At 40.9% G+C, this 6,224-nt stretch overlaps 1 pseudogene; it reads right to left on the bottom strand.

The window, feature by feature from the left end:
- Positions 1 to 420: 420 nt before the first annotated feature.
- Positions 421 to 6,224, bottom strand: part of LOC109094958 — a 30,333-nt pseudogene continuing 24,529 nt past the window's right edge.

Genomic DNA, 6,224 nt, shown 5'->3' with positions numbered 1-6,224 from the left:
CTAATTCTTTTAACTATACTATGGATACCTAAAAATGAAAATCACGGTACACTTCACAAGAGAGGCCTTCAAAGCATCGTAACCCATCACACGCCAGCTGTGCCAATCTCTGTTTTACTTCTACTATATATATATTTATTTGACTTTTTCATTCTTTAGAGAGGCAGCATAAAACTGCTCTGCAATAACTGACCTCAAGCCCAAAAATAAACAGAAAAAAAAAAAAAGTGATGACATATTTAATTCATTTTTTTTTTTATAAACTACATCTAACAAACCACATGATGTGCAATTGATTGACTCAAAAGAATCAAGTCTGAGTAATTAATTTGGGAATCGGACTACAGTTCTTGAGCTGTAAGAACTGACTCATAAGAGTCATTCGTTTGGGAATCAAACAGCACTCACTAGTAGAGTTATTTAGCTCCTCGTGGTGTGATGTGACCCCTGGACGCGTGTTTTACCCATCAGTCCAGCAGAGATGAGGGTGAGGGTGAGGATGAAGGCTGACCTGCAGATGACGCTTCCTCTGGACTTGCTGTAGCAGGGTTTGATCTGCAGCGCACAGACCACGGGCCTTCCCACATGTCCGGCTGACACCTCCTGATGTCCAGCACACTGGGATGTTCATGAAGGGCATCTTGATGCTTCCGTTGGACCAGAGTCTGATGAGTCGACTCATGGCACCCTGGTCTGACTGCACGTTACAGCTGCGAAACAGCTCCGTTGGCCTGAGAACACAAAAACAGTGAGCTGAGATGATGAAGAAAGAAAGCGTCTGATTGACAATATATCAGACTCCCAGAGCAACAGCGCAGACAAAAACCTGCTAAACTGCACACGCCCCTTATTCTCCACAGAAGCAGTGAATGGTGCTCAAAGCACCGCAGCCTTTAAAAAAGAATATAACAATCAGTCTGTTTCTAATATACAGCCGACTCAAACTGCTTTGTGGAATTGCCTTCTTACTGCATCCACAGAGGGCCATTGTTCACTAGCAACCGGACATCCCGACAAAGCTTTGGGGAAGAGGGACTTCCTCAGGAAACCTGAAAGCCGAGAGCAGCTTTTATTCCTTCTAATATCCGATCCGCTCTTTTTATAGAGCTCAGTGTGAGACTGGATGATGGTTAGAGCTGAGGTTTCTGCATTGTGGTCTGAAGCTGAAGTCCTGGTCATTTGAAGCTTTGTTTACAGCTGTTTTGGTTTTCTATATTCATGGTGGTGATGGGCTGATTTGTGACAGGAAATAAAAGAAAACCTCGACCAAAACGCAAAACTCTCTTTGCTGGATTTATATGAACTTTCTATTCATCTGTGAATCCTGAAAAATAAAATGTATCACAGTTTCCACAAAAATATTGTGCAGCACAACTGTTTTCAACACTGATAATAATCAGAAATGTATTTGAGTATATTTTATAAAAAAAAAAAAAAACACTGTGTGTGTGTGTGTGTGTGTGTGTGTGTGTGTGTGTGTGTGTGTGTGTGTGTGTGGTGTGTGTGTGTGTTGTGTGTGTGTGTGTGTGTGTGATAGGTTTGTGTGTGTGTGAAGTAGTGAGTGTGTGTGTGTGGAGGGTGTGTGTGTGTGTGTTGTGTGTTGTGTGTGTGTGTGGTGTGTGTTTGTGTGTGAGTGGAGGCGTCGTGTGTTTGTGTGTGGTGTGTGTGAGTGTGTGAGTGTGCGTGTGTGTGAGAGAGCGAGAGTGTGTGTGTGTGTGTGTGTGTGTGGTGTGTGTTGTGAGAGAGAGAGAGAGGTGTGTGTGTGTGTGTGTGTGCTGTGTGTGAAGTAGGGGCGCTTTGTGCTGTTGTGGGTGTGAGTGAGGAGCTGAGTGACGTGAGTGTGTGTGTGTGTGTGTGGTGTGGTGTGTGAGTGTGTCGTGGAGAAAGAAAGAGTGTGTGCGGTGTGGTGTGTGTGTGAGTGTGAGTGTGATGTGTGAGAGAGAGACGAGTGTGTGGGTGTGAGTGAGTGTGGTGTGTTGTGTGAGTGGTGTGTGTGAGAGAGAGAGAGAGCGCGTGTCGTGTGTGTGTGTGTGTGTGGTGATGTGTAAGGTGTTGTAGTGTGTGTGTGTGTGTGTGTTGTGTGTGAGTGTGACGTGTGAAGTGTGTGTGTGTGTGTGTGTGCTGTGTGTGAGAGAGAGAGAGTGAGTGTGTGTGCTGTGGGTGTGTGTGTGTGGTCGTGTGAGTGAGTGTGTGTGTGTGTGGTGTCGTGTGTGTGTGTGGTGGGTGTGTGTGTGTGTTGTGTGAGAGAGACGCGAGTGAATGTCGTGTGTGTTGTGTGTTCGTGTGTGTGTGTGTGTGTGTGTGTGTGTGTGTGAGAGAGAGAGTGTGTTTGTGTTCATTTCATTCAGTCATATAAATAAATACCACATCAGTCAGTGTCAGGGATGAGCTGGTGTGGTCAGGATGAGGTGTGTGTGTGGATCTGTCTGTCTGGGTTATATAATCAACGCAGGGTGACCAGCAGACCTGCTGTGATGTGCTTCAGGGTAAGTATACATCACTGCAGCACACTTGACGCTCCGCTTTCTTCCCTATTTACCTTCAGCGCTCTTTGAAATCTGCAGGATCCAATCAACACCAGAATCCTTCAGAGAAACCAAAGCCAGCGGCTGTTTGCCTGAGCTCACATCCCGTCATCATCGTCATCATCATCATCATCAGCCAAAGAAAATAAAACTCAGAACATTTCAGACTGAACTGGATTCCTTCCTCAGCCTGCAATCACAGCCACTTTTGAGGAATTTATAAAAAAAATTAAATAATTTAAAAAAATTATAAATAAAATACTTTTATTTGTATTTTTATATATAACTAATATTTTAGGTCTCATTTTCTATGGATAATATAATACAAGTTATCTATTCTCTAATAACATTCTTAAAACATTAAAAATAAATGTTATTTAAATGTCTTTCATGGATTTTTTTTCCCTGAAAAATTGTTGTAGAATGTTCGTCTAACATTTTTTAAATGTTACTACTTGTTCAGAGAACAACATTCTCAAAATGATCAAATGGAACATTCCCTTAATGTTTTTACTAATGTGCGCTTAACCAAGAAAAAACATTTTTAAAGCCTTTACAAACTGGATGTTTTGAACGTTAAGATAACATTCAGAAATAACATTTTCATAACCATTTGGGAGCGTTAGCAAAACATCCATCATTGTGTTACTTTGATTAGGATGACTATGCTGGGATGTTGATACATGGTGTTCTAAGATGCTTTTAGTGTTTCAGAACAGGAAGCATGTGTGGTGTGTGTGTGTGTGTGGTGTGTGTGTGGGTGTGTGTGTGTGTGTGTGTTGTGTGTGTGTGTGTGTGTGTCGTGTGTGTGTGTTTGTGTTAGTGTGTGTGTGTGTTAGCAGCTCTCGTCTGCTTTGATCATGTGGATGCATTAGCCATCCCTTAGCTATGACAGAGGGTCAGTGTGAGTTTAAGTGTCTCGGGTCAACCAAACTCTGTTTACTCAGCATTAAATGATTCTGTTTTTTTCCATAACATCTCTCAAAATCCTCAGCCACCTCTAGAGACCACCAGCTGTAATTGGATTCAAAAGTCATGAAAAACCCTCCAAACCCCCTCAGGAGGTCTGCACATTCACCGCGAGCCTCATTTGGATGTCTCGCAGGGTTCTGAAGAAATGCCATTTCATCATCTAACGAGGCTTGTTATGACACTTCCACAAACTCGTAGAGTCACACTCGCTGTTTTACAGGCCTGAATCTCTCTTTCCTCTCAAACGCTTGAGAGCACTCGTGGGATCGACTACGGCGCTGAGGAACCAGAAGTCCTGCCATAGAGCTCCAAGCGTCTTTGACCTGAAAACAGTGCTGGACTACTTCTGTCATCATAAATCATGCTGTCTACATCTGTAACCCACAGAGAAAACACACAGGCCAGAGAAACCCAACAATACGCCTGCTGGATATTCATTTTTCCATGAAACACAGTCATCGTGTTCAGTTACATAACTGCATCCAAACTTATGAACCCAGTTAACCCCTGTCTATATATATATATATATATAAAGAGCATAACAATACTACAGTTGGTAGATGAGGATATATGTCAATTAATTATATTTCTGCACATCAGTCCAATAAATGAGAAGTTGTAACACAATGTCGGTTACTCTATAATGAAAAGAGCCGTCAAAACAAAAACATCTCTTACACAGCACAGTGGTGTTTTCCTCCTGAATGAATCATCTGGTAATTCAATGATTCAATGACTCAATTCTATAGAGTTTTGATCCTGACTCTGTTGAGTAAATTATCAATGACTTACTTTAGTGTCGGTATTGTTAACTGTATCTAAAACTACAATTATTAAAAATCATTTTCATTTAATTGAAATAAAGTTGAAATGAAATAAAAAAAAATAGTTAAAAAACTTAAACTTCAATAACTTCAATAAATAAATGTTACCTTGGCAACTAACTGAAATAAAATACATTTAAGCTGAGCTACTAGATTAAAAAAAAAAAGTTAAATTTAACAAAATTACTAAAATTTAATGAAAACTGAAAATATATAAATATAAGCGTATTCAAAATGCTAATAAACACTACAATAGTACATACACAATACTAAAATAACTGACTCACTTGTTTGGTTCCTGAATGAACCCGTGTTTTTGAATGAATCAGTTGAATGAATGAATCACTAAGATGACGCACTCATTGTTTACAGTCACTCTACAGTGTTAAAATGTAACCGATCTCATGCTCAGATGGACAGACAGAAGCAGTGGAAAGTCCTGGTGCTGGTAGACTGTATATCAGCACTCTTGGTAGCAGTCAGATTCGAGGATGGGAACCAGTGCTTGTATAAGGAGATTTATAGTCAGAAAGTGTTTCTAACCTGTTGTTGAAGTTGGTGCAGTAGCTGAGGTCTTTGCAGCCTAACTGGCACGGCTCCCTGACGTCGGCCAAGCAGGTGATGAGGTCCATCTCAGCCGGGTTGTATTCACAATGCTGGTCGAACTCCTGCCACGTCTGAGTGCCCCAGTTTGGTGCTGATCTCCAAGCACATGTTCCTAACAAACAGTGAAGATACGGACACATTCAGTCTCAGAGCGACGCCGTTAGCCTTCAGACGGCTCGCTGCTGACCTGCAGTGGGATGTGTTGGCTTTGAAGCAGCAGTGGAGTTTGGCGTAGTCCATCTTGGCGATCGGGGGTGTTTCGGGGTCACTTATGGTGGGCGGGTGTGCGCTACCCAAGAAGCACTGCCACAGCGGGTCCTGCGGGAGCGGCTGACTGCCACACTCACTGATCAGACCGTCCATGATCTCCTGCTCGGTGCTCATGGTGTGAAGAATACGCTTACAGGCCGTCTGACAGTGAGCCTCCTCCGCCCGGTCACAGCAGTACAGACCTGAGCACAGACACACGGCATTCTGGGTAAGTGAGTCATTTCCCCAATCAGTTCAAACCGTCAGATTCAAAACCTGGCACTGTTCATGTTTAACATGTGTAGAAAGCATGATCATGGTTACCTAGATCTTATTCTGTTGTAGTTTGAAGTTAATCTACATGGTGGCTGCTTCTGAATCGGTTGAGTGAATCATTCAGTGACTCACTCTAGGGTTGGTATTGTTGACTAAAACTAAAATGAATATTTTTCAATAACTGAGATAAAGTTAACATAATAGAATAGAAATACTGGCTTGGCAACTAACTGAAGTATTCACAGATTATGTTTAACTAGATTTTACACTGTTTTAGTTTTTAGTTCATCTATATGTAGGTTCCTGATTTCAGAGCAAATAAATAACTATTGAAAAATATATTGAATGTTGTGTTAATTTTATATTGTGTGAACATTTTTAAGCTAATTGGAAGCAGTCCAACTCTTGTGGTTCCTTAAATGATTCTTTACTTTAGGATATAACAGATTAATTTTAATTATTTTTATGTTTTTGCATATGTGACAGTAAAAAATGGCTAGCACGCATCTTACACCACGCCTCAGAGGATCACATGATCTCTCCTTTTCTTTACATATATGTAGTTGCACAATTACAAACTAGGTTAAAAACATGAATTATTCATGAGGTCAGTCATCAGCTGGACTGCAAAATAATTAAAACAAAAATCTTTAATGTAATACACAGAACATTAGACTGTCTCAAAGAGATGAACCTAATTTTTCATACTTAATTCCAATTTCATACTTGATCTAGGCACTAAAAGTATTTGACCAAAAATAAAGTAAAAACA

The sequence above is a fragment of the Cyprinus carpio genome, chromosome A24, assembly GCF_018340385.1.
Source record: "Cyprinus carpio isolate SPL01 chromosome A24, ASM1834038v1, whole genome shotgun sequence".
Taxonomy (NCBI): domain Eukaryota; kingdom Metazoa; phylum Chordata; class Actinopteri; order Cypriniformes; family Cyprinidae; genus Cyprinus; species Cyprinus carpio.
Note: the sequence above shows the minus strand (reverse complement) of the source record. Positions and strands in the feature narration are given on the sequence as shown.